Consider the following 18,538-nt stretch of genomic DNA (forward strand, 5'->3'; position numbering starts at 1 on the left):
AGCTGAACGTTTCTAGATCTATTAAGATTCTGGAAAAAACCATAATCACCACCTTCATAAATTACATTTCATTTTGCCATCTGCCTTGAAACATAAAGTGGGGTACTGAGCCCTTCAACAACTTTCCCAGTTGGTTAGGGCATTTTTTAGCACAGCTGTTTTAACCGGCTCTCGAACTCTTATTTCCACTGTTAGGCTGTAGAAAGACATGGGGAAATCCTTCATTGTTTAGGGGCATTGGTTTCAACTGTTCACACTTTGTGTAACTGAGAACTGAAAGGGCATACAACTTTAATAAGAAATTGGTCACTTTTAGTTAGAGACTCAATATACATCAATACATTTCTACTATAATGTTCCCAGAACACACTTGTGTGCTAAGGATGAGTTCGATTTGAAACTTCCGCAACTGTCAGTTCCGAACAGCACTCACAAAAATGTGGAATTCTTTCCTGCAGCTAATGATGGCTAATGACTTCCAATCTAATCCTTAAAACTAGAGTTGGTCAAATTATTCATTCATTGCATTTTCCTTGAACTTATTTTTTGATTTATTTTAAATGATTTGTGAATATCATCAGTGAATAATTCTTGGTGTGCTGAGAAATGCAAATTCTGCAATCAACATACAATTTGTGCTGTCTTAGTTAATTACATTGAAGTCTACATGATGCTGTTTCCATTCCTTGATTGGTTGATGTACTTAATAAAAAAAGTATTAATTGCAAATTGAGTGTACAGTCTGAAACTGTATTGATGGCCACTATTTGGTATGCAAACAAATCCAGAAAAACTGAGTTTGTCAAATTGTATACCATAGTCCAGCAAAGCATTTAAGCACATGCAGGTATTTCTATTGAGTCAGTCAGGAAGGGTCTTACTCTATAAGAAGTAGTAGACTTCAATTGTTTGTTTGTTTGTTCTTAAATTTACAATTCTGGTGACTCTGATGAAATAAAGGAAAGTTTGGAGGATCTCATTGCCCTATTTTTACTCCATCTTTTATCTCCCTGTGTGTTTTACTCCAACTCTATTTTTCTTATAGGAATCTCCCAAAAAAGCTTATCTGCCAGAATTCAGGTTTTTGTTTTTGTTTTATTTTGTTTTTAAATCAGTGCTATAGTTTTTCAGAAGACTACAAAAGCTGGTGCCTTTTTGCATCAGTAGCTCCATTCCTTACAGCAGAAAGTATGGTTTCCTCCTCTTGGGCATAGAGGGGCATATACTAGGGCTTAAAAAATAGTGCAGTGATGTATAAATATGCACTGGAATATTTAAAAAGTGCACTGATCTTCTAGAAGTGTGCATACTAGTAACATCAAGTGACCTGTGAAATTTTAAACACTACTTAAAGTTACCAATGCTGCTGTCTAATCAACAATGACATTTTGAATTGTTTTTGTGCTAAGTTGCCTGAGAATGCATCTCAGCCATGTGATAACTTTCATTTGCAGAGATGTCAATTCTGGCACAAGAGCAATAGTAAGCAAATATTAAAAGAGAAAGGTGAAACAGAACTGGGGAAATGCCTCAGGTTTTTTCCTTCATGAGTATTCAATCCCAAAGCAACTTGATTCCAACAAGACTAGTCTGCAACATCTCCTGCTGTGTAATTTGCCAACAGATTTTCACAGATTTTTTTTTTAAGAAATGGGCTTATAAATCCTACTTCTGGTTCTGTTGCTGATAGGCTAATATTTCTATCTCCCCCTCTGCACTTATCGACCACTTTCCATTGCTTTGCATAGAATCATGGAATCTTAGAACTGGAAGGGATCTCCCGTTTGTTCAGATCATTTTGTTTTATTTCTTTCTTCTCCTGTTTGCCTGCAACTAATTCATATTTTTGATCCTTTCATTTCTATATGTAGAGGTCTCTAAGTTAGAGACCATCACTTGCAGTTCCCTGTTAGGTTTACAGTATTTCACGCTTTCCTATAGTCTGTGAACCCAAAACTGAAGCCAAGGTCACTTTGGTTTTGTCCATGTAAAACAAAAGCTTATATGATGTTCTCACAAATCCAATCCACATCTTCCTGAGCCATCTCTAATTAAGAGTGCTCTCAACTAAGTACTTCCTAGGAGAATATCAGAAATAATACTATAATATGCTTTTGTTTCCTGGTGTATATGTGTATAAAAATGTTCTGTTCATAAATTCAGTACATTTAAGGAATAAAATAATGATGGAAACACATAACAATGCATAGAGAAGAAACATGATTGAAATCTGAAACTAAAGACATTTCACCTCACTCTGGGCTTGACTGTGGAGTTACCACAAGTTCTGAGTAAGGTGTAATATATAGTTGTGCTGCTTCAAGAGCAAGCTAAGAAGCAAATTCTGATTCAATCCCAATTTGGTTACAAACCCTCCCTTGCTTCATCAGGCTGGGATGGGAGGACATTCTGTGTCGGCCCTTTACTTCATAGAATCATAGAACTAGGAAGACCTCGAGAGGTCATCTAGTCCAGTCCCCTGCACTCAAGGAAGGACTAAGTATTTTCTCCCTCCTCTTAGTAACAATCTTTTTTGTACTTAAAAGCTGTTAACATGTCCCCCTCTCAGTCTTCTCTTCTCCAGACTAAACAAACTCATTTTTTTTCAATCTTTCCTCATAGGTCATGTTTTCTAGACCTTTAATAATTTTTGTTGCTCTTCTCTGGACTTTCCCCAATTTGACCACATCTTTCCTGAAATGTGGCACCCAGAATTGGTCACACTGCTCCAGTTGAGGCCTAATCAGCGTGAAGTAGAGCAGAAGAATTACTTCTAGTGTCTTGCTTACACTACTTCTGCTAATACATCCCAGAATGATGTTTGCTTTTTTTGCAACAGCGTTACACTGTTGACTCATATTTAGCTTGTGATCCACTATGACTCCCATATCTCTTTCTGCAGTATGCTTCCTAGGCAGTCATTTCCGATTTTATATGTGTGCAACTGATTGTTCCTTCCTAAGTGGAGTACTTTGCATTTGTCTTTATTGAATTTTATCCTATTTACTTCAGACCATTTCTCCAGTTTGTCCAGGTCATTTTAAATTTTAATCTTGTCCTCCAAAGCACTTGCAGCCCCTCCCAGCTTGGTATCGTATACTTGAAACACTACTCCCCCTCCAACCCCTGCAAGTTTAGCTCACCTGGTTGGTATATCTGGGGGTAGAGTCAAGGCTCCACACATTCCCTGTCCATCTGCATGGGAGAAGAGGAGTAGTACCAGCTCTACAGAGGAAGCTCTTTCCTCTGCACTGTGACCTGCCATACCTACACAGGTGTATTGGGCAAATGACAACCTTGCTCCACGAAAGCAGTGAAAGTATAGATTGTCACTATATATTCAGATACTACAATGGTGTACATAGATTGTACATTTAGATATATTATCCTGACCTTAAATTGTCCTATGGTTCATAGATGAACTTTGTAACAGTAGACCATGTTTATTAATTTTTCAAAGCAAACTTCCATTTAGATTCTTCAGTCCAGTTAAATCCCCACTGTCCAGACTTATGTCTCTGGTGAGACCTTACCTTTGGGGAGCTAGGTGGTGTCCAGGCTTTTTGCTTGTGGGAGTCCTTTACTTATTTCCCTTCTGCAGACGATAGCGTTGATTGACTAATATGTTAAAGGCTAAACAGAGCAAGAATGATCAGATGGAATCACTGTAATCCCTCATTCTCATTCTTGTTAGTTCTTTTAATTACATGCAGTCACTTTGTACAAAATTGTTACTTTGCCTTTATACTTCAGGTTTCTAGATGAATGATAAAAGGTCCAGGGAATACATGTAAGCATTTAGACTTTGTTTTACCCTTTAGCTTTCTTTCCCACTCTGTTTACTCCTCCTCTGCATTTCTTCCTATCTCTGTGGATTTCAGAATCAGTTGCTTGACAAATTAGACAGATGGCTACAATACATGTGTACTGGATATTAATTTAAACACACAAAACTAGTGTGTTAGCAAATCAATTAACTACATTAGTACAGATCTTGTAAATTGCATCTTCCTTTTAGTTGACAGCATGTGTATGAATGTGGAATTGATTCTAGACAAAAGAATAAACCCTTTCAAAAATATATGGCATAAAGAAAGAATATTTTCCTTTCTGTGTGCCATATTGTCACATCTGACCATTGTTGCAAAGCTTTCATTAATGATATGACACATAAAGGAATGAGCCACCAATTTTCTGGTAACAAATTAAAGAAACACAAAATTGTTGTAAAGGTAGTCCATTTCTACAGTGACTATTTCAACTGAAATGAAAATGCAGCTATATATATAATAAAAATGAATGTTAAAAGAAAACTACTTGTGTAATAACAGTCTTCATTACTGTCACACAGGAAGCAGTCTCAGTCACTCAGATTCACCTGGGGTAAAATGTTGTCAACTCTGTTTTATCACCAATTTCATCTTGGCTGGTGCTGGAGCTAGTTGTGTTATGAGATACGAAGCTTCAGTCCTTCCTGAAAAACTTGCCTCTGATTGGCTGCCTTCATCACTTCCCCACCTCTTAGGTAAGAACAGCCAATCAGAGCTTCTACTGGAAGATGGTGGAGCGGTTCTCCTCCATCACCTCAGCCTTCAGGAGCAGAAAGGAGTTTTCAGGTATGTAAAGGAATAGAGGGAACAGCCAACTCCATTTTCACAGGATGGAAGGAAAAAGAAGAAAGAGCCCAGCTCCTCAGGCCATATCTGCTCCCTCCTCTTCCTTTCCCTCCTGTGATCAAAGGGTCAGCTCCTCCACCTCTCCATGCCCCTCCCACCCCACATAAACACTCCATCTGGGGAACAAGGTCTGTGAAGATACAGAGGAGGCTAAAGATACCACTTCAACTTTGCCCCCAGGCGGGTATTTGTATGTGTGTGAAGAACAGCTGGAGCTGCAGGATGAGCAGAGTTGAGCCTGGAGGGGTACCAGGGGCATAACTAATTGCTAGGCTGAGGGACAGATAGCTGTAGAGGGCAAAGTTGATGTGGGGGCTGGGATACATAATTAACTGCTGGTTGGGGGATGAGGCTGAAATAGAGTTTTGGGGTTTGAGGAGAAGCTGGAAGATTTCTACAGTCAGGCCGGGAGCGGGGGCTGGAATCTTCTTACTCAATACATTTGGGAGAAGGTAACTGCCACATACAGAGTGGCAGTAGGCGGGAGAAATTTCAAAAATCAAAGGTAGACTTAAAAAATACAATATAATCATTAAAAAACAGTCATGGCGTTTTGGGGTCTGACTCATGCTTTCTGAACTTTTGGAGCTGGCAATGCTGGTAAATTGAATCGGATTGGCCATGTCCTCCTGAAACTGACTGGCTAGGCCATTGAATCCAAAGTCTGAAATACTCAAGCACAAATTATGTGGTGATCCTTCAACCCTTACTTGAGAAAGCACTCCATTGACATTTATAGACCACTCATAACCTAAAGAACAACTTGTCTGAATAAGTGAGTAAGGGATGTGGGAGCAGGCAATGTGTTTGCAGTTTTGATTGACTCTCTCACACAAGTTCATTCTTAAGCAGAGGCCCAGTGCAAGCCCTATGGACTTAAATGCTCTAAAATTGGGATTTAAGTGGTGAATAGGCCTTGCACTACCTGCCTCAGTGTGGGCCCCATTTGAACAAAACTGTGTTTCTATTTCCGAAGGTTGACCATCCATTTGGTCTTCACTTATATTCAATGTACTGGCTACTCCCCTCTTAAAGAGTATCTTTCAAAGAAATAATGAGGCAAAAGTGGGACATCCAGGTGTTAGGCCTGAATAAAGATATAGCAGACAAAACCAGGTATGCCAACCTGACCAAAGTCAGGCTAACAGAGGTTTGTGGGTAATCCCTGAGTGGAAAACACTGAGAAGCAGCAGCATGTTTCACAAGCGCTGGGAAAAAGTGAGATAAGAGAGAAGCTGCATTCCTGGCATAGTACCAGATGTGCTGTGTTCGGGCAGCTCCTTCGAAGAACTGATAAGAGTCCTAGTTTCCCAGCCTTCTTGTTTTTGCTCCCTGGTTTTGTTCTTTGTTTGTTTTTAACTCCCCTACATTTCTAACTTTAGGCATGCATGTATACTAAAGGTGTCTAGTTTCTAGTTGTTAGAAAAAGGGGGTGGGTTGCTCCAGTGAATAATTTATGACGCAACGGAACTGTCTATATAGGCTTATACTAAGATGTAAAGAGGGGGCTGGTTCTCTCTGGAGATGAGCTGCTCTCTATTGACGCGTGCACTTGTCAATAAAGAGCTTTTGATCGGACCTTGCTGGTGTTGCCTGTCTCTCTCGCGGTCAGACAACGAACTTTGCCGTCTGGGTTAGAGTCCCTGACATCTTTGGCGACTCCGCCGGGACCCGTCTGACTCTCTGGCGGGGGATCGGACCCTGAGGCAACGCAGCGCGCATCCTCCAGTTCAGAGGAGCCTTGCCTGGTGATCTGATCTCTGCGTTGGTGCTAAGGCGTGTTCTGTAAACCAGCTGAAACTCGTAGAAATCCAGCAACGTCCACCTACCCGTTGAGTAGGGTCCAGGTTGTCGGGGTTAGAGTCCCTGACTACTTAGGTCTGGGTTAGAGTCCCAGTCCAGGTTTGCACAGGATCCAAGTTGTCTGGGTTAGAGTCCCAGCCTGGGTTTGAGTCCCAGTCCAGGTGTTCAAGTCCCTGGAGAGGTAAGCGAGCGCTCGACGCAGGGAGGTGGGGTTAGAGTCCCTTTACCTCGACCCGGGGAGGAGGGGTTAGAGTCCCTTCATGAAGAGGGGTTAGAGTCCCTTCATTAAAATGAGACAAGTTGGCAGTAAGTGCCCGGGGGATGCCCCGTTGTCTCTGATACTTAGAGATTGGAAAGAGATTTCTGAGACTGCTGGTCTAGTTAAATTTAAGATGAGAAATCTGTGTTGGATCCAATGGCCATCATTTACCTTTCATTTGTCCCCAACTAGAGACTGGCCGGAGGGTGAAACCTTTTCCACAGATAGGATGAACTCCTTAAGGGATATTTTGGTTGATCTTAGGCCGAGACAAATGGATTACTTGTTTGTATGGTATAATTATAAACCCATGGAGGGATGGGTAGCTTTTGAAGCTGTTTGTATGAAGAGCTCTTGTAAAAAAATTACCCACCATATGCACCAGAGCCGCACCGGGAGGAGGACAATTTTGTTCCTGTTCTTCCCCGTCTGATGGAGTGCAAGGATTCAAAAGCAGGTTAGGGACAGTTCAGGGACAGAGGAGAATCAAGGGGGAGCTCAGAGTGATGTTCCCTCATCTTCAGAGGAATCAGGCAGCCTCACCCCCTCTGTGCAGCCTCCAGCCAGCCTTTTGCAAACTTGGTCAGGGACTGCTTTTCAAACACCCCCAATATTACAGCAGCCCTTGTCCTTGCCCTTGTGGACCCCCACTAGGTTACTTAACTCCATGAGGGAAAATGTTTCTGAGACACCTCTGATATTACAATCCTCATTGAGAACTTATCTGGTTCTACTGGTTGCTGGGGAACATGAGATGGTTTTACCCATACCCTGTTTGCAACTTCAAATTTGTTTAACTGGCAGTGCACTATGCCTCACTTATGAGACAATCCTGAGGCAGTGGAAAAAATGTTCTGCACAATCTTTTTCACTCATGTGCCCACTTGGGCAAATGTAAATCAGTTATTAGATACTCTCATAACAGAAGATGAAAGACAAAAAGTAAAAAAAAAATATGCAGGTCATTTGAATGCACCTTGGCTAATTACTGACCCTAACTGGAATCCCAATAATCCAGCTCAAAAGACAAAGTTGAATGGATTTTTAAAAGCTGTTTTGAATGGTATTAGAGATGCAGGGGAGGCTACTCTAAATTGGAGCAAGGTGACTGCTTGTGTTCAGTATCCAGATAAGCACCTCTCTGACTTTTGTGCTCGACTGATTTGTGAAGTTAAAAAGCATGGGAATTTAAATCCTGAAACTGATCATGGAAAGGAAATGGTTAAAATGGTTTTCATGTCACAATGTACAAAAAATATTGCAAAAAAATTTAGAAAGCATCCAGATGGTACGCAAGGGAAAAGTTTGTCTGAAGTAGTTAGCATTGCTACTAGAATGTTTAATGGGAAAGAGAAAAAGAAAGAAAAAGACATAAGGAACGGGTTAATTTAAAAATCATCTTGGCCCCGGGATGGAAGGAGGGGGGTGCTCTGCGTTCAGGGTCAGGAATCGGCGCGGACTGTGCTTGGTGCAGGGAGGGGCTGCTTTCGGCCCCAGCTGGCTGTGAAGGAAAAAATATAGACAGAGGCGAAGCAAAGGAAATACAAGTTACAGAACTAAAATTACATTTGCAAAGCTTAACTGTCCAGTAAGATCCAACAGTGTGCCTTTGTAACCCTGGAGTCGGTGTGGCTTGGTGACACCAAAGAAACCACAGGCAGCCGACCTGAACTGGAATCTCTGAAAAAAACACCGCAGGAGATTCCAGGGTGTAAAAGAACAGCCCTCCCAAGAGCAGAAGCATGTTGGAAATTCTGGACAAGCTGTATACAGGATAATCTCCCTTCCACCTCTCCCCCTCCTCTGAACATTATACACAAAAGTGGCCAGTCTGGACGTACCTGTGTAAGTATAAAAGGAGCTTCGGGCTTGGGGCATTAATATTTTCCTGAGTGATGTGAGAGCGTTCCCAACACTCTCCGTTGTTGTTTTATTATTTTATAAATGAAGCTTTAAAATTCAGTTATATGGTGTGTTTTCTTTATCTTCCCCCAACGATCCTGTAGTGTCAGCCTGATCATCTGACATGAGGGATAGATTGGTAACAGAAATTTGTCACAGTTTGATGAGCAATTAAGAAGGGGGGAGCCCTGCAGAATTTACACCATCTATTTGTTTTACCCTTGTTATTTTGTGTTTGCTTTGCTTGGTACTGTTGGTGTTATATGCTGAGAACTGCATGAGTAAAAGTGAGTCCTAATAGGATAAGGAAACACTATTTGGTTCTGGTTCTGTTCTATTTAACCAGTTACTGTTGTTGTTTTTTTTCTCTGTTCATTTGGGTGTTAGGAGTGTGGGTGGAACTGAACCTCTTGTTCGTAATTCCTTGGAGTGGAAGCCATGTGTGCAAAACAGCTCTAAGGTTAAATTGAGATCCTTCTGTCCTGTCCCCTGTAGCGGTCAGTGTATAGAAGTGGGAAAGTCTGGCTTAGACTGTAATTCCCTCTGCTCTCTGTGTAATTCTCTTTTCTGTTTAAGTGTCAAACAGATAAATGAGTCTCTGGGTAAACCCTCTAAGAATAGTCCTTCAAATTATATGTTAAGTAAATGGCCTTTGCCCAGTGGGCCATGTGTCTTCGTCTAGGTGGCAAGCCTCATGAAGGAGGACTCGGGTAGTCTTGTAAGTAAGAATGTTTAAGGGAAGAGACCAGGAGGGGTGGGGGGCTAGTTGAGAAGCCCACCCTCCTAGCTAAACTGGTAGTGGAATAAGTTGGTGCCTATGGAAGGGACGGTTCAGTGAGAAAAGCAGGATCGGGCCCAGGCGGGCAGGCAACAGACAGAGAGATTGGAAAACAGGTTGAAAAACTTTAAGGGTGTAGTGGAAGGAAGGAGTAAGTAAGTGTAAGCATGGGGATTTCAAATACCCAAAACTGACTTGGAATGGTGATTTGAGTTAATAAAAGTGGCTGTTGGAAAACAAGCAAGTGATTTAAGGGAAAGTGAGAAGTTAACTCTGTAGTTGCTGAAGAAAACAGCAGTTGAACTTTGTAAAAATGCTAAAGAGGAAAGTTCTTGGTGTCTTTAAAATGTTTGTAAATAAATTGAGGCAAAAAAATTGTTAATTGCAATCATTTAAAATTTAAGTATCAGAGGGTAGCCGTGTTAGTCTGGATCTGTAAAAGCAGCAAAGAATCCTGTGGCACCTTATAGACTAACAGACGTTTTGGAGCATGAGCTTTCGTGGGTGAATACATGCATCTGAGGAAGTGGGTATTCACCCACGAAAGCTCATGCTCCAAAACGTCTGTTAGTCTATAAGGTGCCACAGGATTCTTTGCTGCATTTAAAATTTAGTTAAATTAGCTGAAAAATGTATATAGTGCTATGTAATTGAAATTTTATTAGGCTGTAAGGGCACTATAAGTAGTGATGTTTTCTTTCAGTGTTTGAAAGCAAAAGTTAAAAGTAAAAAGCAAGCCAAAAAGCATCTGTATTCATGCAAATTATCTAACTGATAAGGTAGGAGCCACTGAAACCTGGGCTGCCTATGAAACACATAAAATATGGGATAATTCCTCTGTTTTTCCTGAAATCAACAAGGGTATTTGTCTATTTTAAGCAATGATTGTCTGCCCAGAAGGGGTAGACCTCTGTTTTTTTGTCTTTCAAATAATCAGAGAAAACTGATGCCAGCTAAACAGCATTCAACGTACCATGCATTTACTGGCACAATAAAAATTATGTTTTGTGTTCTATGTTCTGTCTTGTGGTGTTTGTCTTGTGGCCGGAATTTTTGTGTTTAATATTTTTATAAAATAATCTAGTTTAAAATCAAACAAAAAGGTTAAATTAAAATGCAGATACTTGTTTTGTTCAACTTGGAATACAAAGTGTTTAAATAAATCAGGAGAATGTGATATACTAAAGTCTAATGCATTTCCTTAAGTAAGGAAAAGAAATTTTATTGGTCAAATTGTTAATTGCAAAAATTGTTGTTAAAATTTGCATACCAACAGTCTTTGAAAGCAAGGACATGAAAAGTTAACCCACTCCCCATATTGTACATGGGATCTTTCTGGCTACCTCAAATTTCTAGCCAGAGGGCTGGGGATGGTGGAAAGCTATTGAACTAGAGGTTAAATTAAATGAACTCCTCAAAGTGGGTGTGCTTGTCCTGGCTTGTTGCTCAAAAGCTCTGTAATAAGGTTATTTTAGTAAAAGAGTGTGTGTGGCATATATTGAATAATAAGACTAATGTACTGTATAATAACAATGTGTAGGTGTTCATTGTTGGAAAAAAGGTGTATAAGTAAAAAGTGAAAGTTTCCTTTGCAGGTTAAAAGAAGCCAAGAAGGGAAGAAGCACAAAAAACAGAATAAATTAACTGAAAAAAAAAAAATAGCAAGCTCAGGCTATAAATAAGACACTGACTCCATTCAAGAACACTGCTCACAGTTAAAACTTGGTTAACAACCAGGAAAAGGAGGGCTTGAATTTGCCCATGCAGCTATGAGATCTGAAAAACACTGCCAGGCACTAATGAAATGTGTTAAGTTTTTTTTCTCACAGGTAAGGAAGCGCTACCCAAAAACCCTAGCAGCCCTGCCACTCCTTGGAACCAGGAAACGGAATTGATGTAAAGGTCCACCAACGAAAGTCTGCCTTGGCTCCATGCTGGAAAGGCCCTTAAGTCCTGATAACTACCAACACCGCTGTGAAGTGCCAAAAACTGACTGCTTGGACCCAAGATTCTCACTGCAAAAAGACCCCTCCACACTGGGAAAATTCTCCTACTGATGATGAGCCTATTTCACCTTCTAGCTCCACTGTGCCTTCTGGACAGTAGGAAAAAAGTACAAGGTAAAAAGCTAGTAGCCTCTCCCTTATCCACTGACAGATCTACTGTGCCTTTGAATTTTTCTAGAAAAAGCAAAACCATTACAGGGTGATGTGCTAGTAACCTCTCCCCTATATGATGCTGCACCACAACTGTTTTGGGAAAAAAGAAGGAACACTCACTCCACTGAAATTGCTAAAGTCCAGGAATTCCTAACTAGAAAGGACATTAAGAACTGACCCTGGTGAAAAAACAAAGAATTGTACACTGGCAAAAAAAATTTGTGGGACCCATGCTTGGGAATGTGGTATTGATTGGATTTTGGGGTTTATTCTACAGGCTGTGCCCTGTGTTCTGGATAAATTCTTCAGCATGTATTGCTCTCTCTAATTGGATTTTAAATAACAAGTACCCGAAGAGTTTGTTCTGCCACTGGAAATTTTACCTGTATTGAAACCATTCCAGTGACTAATAACGTAACCCCCTCCTATGCTATTAATGTCAATGCCTTTTAAAAGTACCTGAAAATAGTTAAATAACAAATGTAATATAGTACTACACCAAGGAAAGATGGTATTAAATATCACTGAGGCTGGAAAGGCATTGCAGTGGGATCTAGTATGTTTGAAGATTCAGAATTTCCTGAATGACCAGCTGATGGCCATTTGGAGTGATCTTAAGTACCAAACTTGGCCCACTGCCCTTACAGACACATCAGGAGTACCATCTAATCTGTGGTCATGGAGATATACTAAAGACTTTCTGGGTGGAAGTGTAAACATTTACAGTGCTCCTTCCAAGCATTTGGACTGGGGGGTGTGGGCTTCCACATACCGAATCCTGACGGGTCCATGGGAAGGATGCACATGGGACTGGATTATTCACCGAAACATCTGGAAAATTAAACCACTTGGTATACCTAACTAATTTATAGTCAGTGCCCCAATCCCTTAGTTGTCAAACAAACAGGATTCCACTCTTTTGTCCGTGCACTCATTCCTGAATTGTGGGTGGCTAAGCTCAAGAGAGCAGTTGTAAATATTTCTGCAGAGCTTGAAAAAAAACAGCTAATGCATTAATAGATGCTTTCCAAAAGTTGCAACGAAAGACTGATGAAGTAGCAGAAGTAACTTTGCAAAATAAACGTGTGCTAAATGCCATAAATGCTAAATTAGAGAGGGGCTTGTGCTCGCATTGGGGAAAAATGTTGCTTTGCTGTTAATCACTCTGGCTTAATTAACAAAGATTTACAAGCTATTAAGAATGTTGCTGTTGTTTTCCATGCTATATCTCTTAATCACACTTTTAGTTTTAAGGACCTCCACTCAAACCTTGGGTCATGATTTACTAGCCTCCCCCGTACAATTGTTAAATGAATATGTGTCCCAAGAGTCCCATTATGGTCCTCTAGGGACAAAGGGGGGATTGTTAGGCCTGAATAAAGATATAGCAGACAAAACCAGGTATGCCAACCTGACCAAAGTCAGGCTAACAGAGGTTTGTGGGTAATCCCTGAGTGGAAAACACTGAGAAGCAGCAGCATGTCTCACAAGCGCTGGGAAAAAGTGAGATAAGAGAGAAGCTGCATTCCTGGCATAGTACCAGATGTGCTGTGTTCGGGCAGCTCCTTCGAAGAACTGATAAGAGTCCTAGTTTCCCAGCCTCCTTGTTTTCGCTCCCTGGTTTTGTTCTTTGTTTGTTTTTAACTCCCCTACATTTCTAACTTTAGGCATGCATGTATACTAAAGGTGTCTAGTTTCTAGTTGTTAGAAAAAGGGGGTGGGTTGCTCCAGTGAATAATTTATGACGCAACGGAACTGTCTATATAGGCTTATACTAAGATGTAAAGAGGGGGCTGGTTCTCTCTGGAGATGAGCTGCTCTCTATTAATGCGTGCACTTGTCAATAAAGAGCTTTTGATCGGACCTTGCTGGTGTTGCCTGTCTCTCTCGCGGTCAAACAACGAACTTTGCCGTCTGGGTTAGAGTCCCTGACACAGGTATAATATCACAACTGGATATTAATGTTTAGACCCAGCACTCCCAGGAATGAGGAATGATGTAAAAACATGTGGACCCACTTGCATAAAGGGGGCCAAGATGAATTTTATTCTTGGTTTGATCTAGAGGAGCTACTCTTTTGAATCTTTACTGATTGTGGTTCCTAGTCTTGGCAGGCTTCTCAAAGTATGGACTGGATTTTTCAGATCTTACTTATGTGAATATTCGCAGTGATATTTACATTTACCACTTACTCCACTTGTAACCTGAGTTAAGTTTTTTGTGTTTATGGAATGGATATGCTGCTGAAATAATAGACTCTAAAGTCACAGATGTGGGAAGCAGGTGGGTAAAGATTCAGGATAGCGCTGTATGTAGTTTAACCATAAACAGTCCCCAAAATAAATCCCAAAATTTGTTATGAATACCAGGGATTAATAATTCTTATTTTGATGATTGATTGCGGAATAATTTCTAGAAGTATATTTAGTTGCACACCCTTCTGAAAAGTCCAGACAATATGGCACTATCATTCATCAAATAAAAATTTTGTGCTTACTTCATCTGATCTTTTTTTTTTTTTAATGATAATTATCTTAGGGTCTTCTCCCATCTTCACTCTACAAAAATGTTCAATACTAGGCTGTCAAAGGAACTGAGCACATACACTATCAGCTTGCAGAAAAAAAATGGCTAGAATTAGATTTACTATTTCTTTTGTAATTCAGCCACATACTGAATGATTATCAATAAATCTAAATTAATGTAAAGGCTTCTGCATTGGAAATTATGGCATATCTATAGCCATGCTGTCTTCCCATTTTAGTAACTACCTAAATAAAGAGATAAAAATTAATTTAATACATTCAAGAGTTAATGCTGTAATGTCTTGAAATCTCTTCATCCTCTTACTGTCACTTTTCTAATTCTTAATACCTAATATTAAATTTAAGATAAAAGTGCACTTCTCGTAGTGTGGCCCATAGGACCTTTGTCTCTTAGCCTTGCTTCACACATGACCCATGAGCTCAGTTTGTTGATACTGAAAATTACATGAAGAGCAGCTGGAGTGGAGATTTAGACTTGGAAATAGATTCGACTCCTATAAACCATGATCTATTGATAAACTGTGAAACAGACAAATCTTGAATAATGCTAAACAACTTTTAAAACCTTTCAATCATTCATTACTTGAGCTTAATCATTTTTAGTACAAAATGGCTTCTTTGTCTTATTAAAAATCAGCTTTATCTAGTTTCTTATTTATCCATGAATGTTGGTTTTGTTTGTTTGTTTGTTTGTTTTTTCACTTCTGGCTTTACTGATTTCCTTGTCTCCCAGTAATTCTTCCAGTCAAAATATCCTGAATTTTGATAGAATTAGCCATCAGTTCGCAGTCCTCAATAGATTTGATATAGCAGAATTAAGTTCCTTTGAGTCCTTTGGTCTGGATTCTGATATTTCAGCTCTCATTTCAAACATTAATTTTCTTATTTGTTCCATGGATAACATCCCCTCAAGTCTGCTTCTGTATCTGTCACTCTGTTGTAATAAGACACTTAAACCATCAATTTTTCATTCTAATATAAGATTTTTCATCTAATTTTAATTCCATATTCAAATATTGCCATAATAGGTTATGATATTTTGAGTACATTCCATCCTGATTCTTTCTTCCTTGCTTCAAAGACATTTGTTTATGGTTCTACTTAGATATTACAGAGAAAAAGCAAAATGTATCTCTTCTATGCTATTCAGATGTTTTTTTACTATGCCTATCACTGTGCTATCTGGACATATTCCAACACATTACTGACATACTAGGATCTGTATCTGATCTATCTGGCTAATTCCATGGTATCTGAATGCCTGTTTGAATTCTAGCAATCTGTCTTCATAGTCACCCATTGAATATAAACTCCACTGTTTAGTGTTTTCAGTGATCCCTCATGCCCTTCAATCTCTCAAATTTTATATAATTTACCTCAGTTGCCTTCCATTTTAATCTTGGTCAGTTTATCTCGGGGTTTGGAACTATTGCTCATGCAGTAGCATCTTTACCAATCAACAGCACTTTAGTTTGAGGTTTCAGTGTCTTCCTTTGCAGTGGTTTATATCTTATCTCACTAATTGTTTTCTTTTCAGGTCATTTGTAAGGGGAACAGTGACCTTAACAGCATCCTAGTGCAAGAGAGCAAGGGTCTCACTGGTATCTGGTGGTGAGTTTCAGTTGGCCTGATTAGTTCAGTGTACCCTGTGCAGTAACGTCATAAACTGTGTCATATAAGGTATCATAGAAAATCTAATACCACACTGATTGTGTGTGGTAAACACCCAAGGGACCATACAGATATGAAGGAAATATAAAGTTTGTTTACCACACAAATCTGGGGAGTGGGTAAGCAGGTTTCTCACAGACTAAAGACAAGCAGATACCTCCAGCCAAGTGTCCTCAGACTGGACTGGCAAACACATGCCAAGTGGCCATTCATTTGCATGGGAGAGGGCAGGAACAGATCAATTTATATTTTAGAAAACATCAGTAGGGGAAAAAACAGCCTGGAACTTCCTTCACCACCAGATTCTGTGTGTCTTTCTTTACAACTTGAATGAACTTTACTTTGGAGGGGTGACTTCAAAAGAATCCATTTTAAAGATTCACTGGACCATAAAAAAGAGGGACAAAGAACTCCAAGTTATCTTTCACCTAACAAGACAAAGGAACCAATCATATGTCCTCTGGAACAAATCCTGACCAGGGGAGAGCGATCAGCCATCTTGCTGCAGGGAAGTCTGGTAAAAATCTTACCTAGAACCAAGATGATAGTTTTGTCAAGTGTTAGTTTTCTAGAAGCATTTTTCACTTTATTGGCTTGTCACCATTTCTAACTATATCATTTGTGCTTGAACTCACATCAAATCCTATCTCCTTTTTTTAATAACCTTGGTTTACTTTTAATCTAAACCAGTCTGATGTTGTGTTTGAGTTCAATTGTTAACTCCAGTTATGGTGATAAGCTGTTTACTCTCTTTAGAGCAGAAGTGGGCAAACTTTTTGCCAGAGGGCCACATCAGGGTTGCGAAACTAGATGGAGGGCCAGGTAGGGAAGGCTGTGCCTCCTCAAACAGCTTGGCCCCCACTCCCTATCTGCCCCCCCCACTTCCTGCCCCCTGACTGCCCCCTTCAGAACTCCCAACCCATCCAAACCCCCCTTCTCCTTGTCCTCTTACCGCCCCCTCCAGAGACCACCGCCCCTAACTGACCCCGGAAGCCCCTCCATCCAACCTCCCATTCCCCGTCCCCTGGCTGCCCCGTCCCCTATCCACACCCGTGCCCTCTGACTGGCCCTCCGGGACTCCCACGCCTATCCAACCGCCCCCTACTCCCTGTCCCCTGACTGCCCCCGGGACTCCCTGCTGAGAGCTGAGGAGCACTGAGGCTGCAGGGGAGAGGGGACAGCAGGGGAGGCTGGGGGCTAGCCTCCCTGGCTGGGAGCTCAGGGGCCTGGCAGGATGGTCCTGTAGGCCAGATGTGGCCAGCGGGATATAGTTTGCCAACCTCTGCTTTAGAGGATCAAACAAACCTTATTATTCCTCTGATGGGGAGATGACTGGACACTGCAGAGCACATGGTTTTTAGAAAATTCAGGGCTGTGAGTGTGTTGGAATCACTTAGCTGGTAGTCACCAAGGCTGGGGCATAACAAGCAGGCTGATGGAATCAGAAAGCTAAGACAGAGCTGCTCAACATGCAGACACTGAACGTGTGCTTTGTCTGATGGTTGTCTGTGTCCAGGTTGTGAGCCACAGCTGCAGAGCACTTAAGGCACCAGGGCTTCAGGGCTGGCAGTGACACAACCATTCATTGGTCTGGATTGAAGACAAAAATCTATCATATTAGGACAATATGAATATGCCTCAGGGATCTCATTTGGTTAGGAAATGTGAAAATGTTGAACGTGCAACATTGTCCCTGTTCTGATTCAATGATTTTTGATAGTTAAAAATTACATTGTCACATAACAAGAATAGAACAATAACAACTTTAGATACCATACGAAATACCATGTGATGGTGTGTATTTGGTTGGGCAAGTAACAAAATGGTACATGAATATCAATGATACAAAAAGTACACAATGACACTTAGTGTTGTTCTAATCTGAAAAGTGATTGTACAGCTGTGACAAGCTCTACTCCCAGTCGTAGAACCTTGCATCAGGAGTTGGCATTGCACTGATCAGTGCCTCTAGCACCCTTTTTGGTGGCATCCTCGCCACTGCGCTGATTTGTCCTTTGTGTTCTGTGACTTAGCCCTCTGGCCAAGACACTTAAAATTCTGCCCCCTTCTGTGGTAACAAAAAGGTCTGACTAGAAATCCAGAGAATTATTCTTCTATCCTTGTTGGGCTCCAGTGAAGTGCTCTTATTAGCCCTATTTCAAGGTCACTCCTCCAAGAAATTAACCTGCTCCTGCAGAGTTTGTCCTCTGTTGCACCTCATCTTTGCAGGTTTTCTCTCACTGCCTCCTATCCCTCCTTGTAGGCCCTAATTCAGGGTCCCCCAGCAGGAGACTGACCTGCTTCCTATGGGGTTTTTCTCTACAGGACAGTCTTGCCTCCTCTGCATTCTTCTTTCCTCAGTCTGCTTGTAAGGCCCAGGCCACTAATAAATCCTTACCCAGCTCTACACCCTCTAACAGAAGGTACTCGGTCAGTCACGCTACAGGTGTGGAACATGATTCTAATTGGGGTTCTTTCCCTTCTCTAGCAGGTGATGGAAGCTTACCCCATCACGACAACTTAAAATCTTTTAACAGAGAGTAAAGTCATGATGCCATGGCTCTTTTTTATTTATTTTTTTAACTCAGACTTTACTCCACCTACTGAAACCAATGGGAGCTCTGCCTGAGTACAGAAAGAGTAAAAAAAAAATGAGGACCTAATTATTTATTTGGTCCTTTTTGGTATGGAATTATTCTTTTATTTCATATTTGTAGTAAAAAGAACTTTGGATGCAAATCCCA

The sequence above is a fragment of the Gopherus flavomarginatus genome, chromosome 3, assembly GCF_025201925.1.
Source record: "Gopherus flavomarginatus isolate rGopFla2 chromosome 3, rGopFla2.mat.asm, whole genome shotgun sequence".
NCBI classification, from domain to species: domain Eukaryota; kingdom Metazoa; phylum Chordata; order Testudines; family Testudinidae; genus Gopherus; species Gopherus flavomarginatus.